The 1,089-nt window shown below is 41.0% G+C and overlaps 1 non-coding gene across 1 annotated transcript; it reads left to right on the top strand.

Moving 5' to 3' along the window:
- Positions 1-985: 985 nt before the first annotated feature.
- Positions 986-1,089, top strand: LOC130954290 (small nucleolar RNA R71). The gene has a single exon (XR_009076242.1). It is a non-coding gene; the product is annotated as a small nucleolar RNA R71 (small nucleolar RNA).

Genomic DNA, 1,089 nt, shown 5'->3' with positions numbered 1-1,089 from the left:
CAACGCTGTTAAGAGCGCGCCATTTGGAGTTCTGTAGCTCCAGAAAATCCATTTCGAGTGTAGAGAGGTCAGATTCCAACAACATCAGCAGTCCTTTGTCAGCCTTCTATCAGAGTTTTGCTCAGGTCCCTCAATTTCAGCCAAAAAATACCTGAAATCACAGAAAAACACACAAACTCATAGTAAAGTCCAGAAATGTGAATTTAACATAAAAACTAATGAAAACATTCCTAAAAGTAGTTAGATCATACTAAAAACTACCTAAAAACAAAGCCAAAAAGCGTATAAATTATCCGCTCATCACACTTCATCCTTGAATACTCTATTGTCTTGGACTTTTTTACATATTTCTTCAAGAAGAGTCTCAATCCTGGAGAGTCTATCCTCAGTTAGTGATGGTGGGTTGAGATTAGGTGGTTGATAAGGGTGATTAGGTGGGTGTTGATAGGATCTCTGTGAGGTATGTTGGTGAATTGCATTATTGTTGGGATTGTGGTTGTGGCGTCTCTGGTCTTGGCCTTGGTCTTGTTGATTTTCCCACCCAAAGTTAGGGTGGTTTCTCCAACCAGAATTATAAGTTTTGAAATATGGATCATGGGTCTGTCTGGGTGAGTTTTCAACATAGTTGGCTTGTTCCCAGTCACCCTCTTCTCCTACATTCACTCTTTCTTGAGCTGGTGATGAGGTGATGACTGCTGTGACTTGGTTTTCTTCCACCTTCTTGGTAAGATCTGCTAGCTGCTTGGTGATCATCTTGTATTGAGCCAGCAGTGCATCCATGTGGTTCATCTCCATTACTCCTCGAGTGTTGCTTCTTTCAGAAGCATAGAAGTATTCATTCTCAGTGACAGTCTCAATGACATCTATGGCTTCTTCAATGGTTTTCTTCTTGTTTAGAGAGCCCTCTGATGAATGGTCTACGACCTTCTTTGAATTATAAGAAAGACCTTCATAGAAGATGTGTAGTTGAACCCATTCATTGAACATGTCTGGTGGGCATCTTCTTGTTAAGTCCTTAATCCTCTCCCATGCCTCATAGAGAATCTCACCATCTTGTTGCCTAAAGGTTTGTACCTCAGTTCTCAGCCT

Source organism: Arachis stenosperma, chromosome 1, assembly GCF_014773155.1.
Source record: "Arachis stenosperma cultivar V10309 chromosome 1, arast.V10309.gnm1.PFL2, whole genome shotgun sequence".
Classification (NCBI taxonomy): Eukaryota; Viridiplantae; Streptophyta; class Magnoliopsida; order Fabales; family Fabaceae; genus Arachis; species Arachis stenosperma.
The sequence above is the reverse complement of the archived record's forward strand: the minus strand, read 5'-3'. Positions and strand labels throughout refer to the sequence as shown.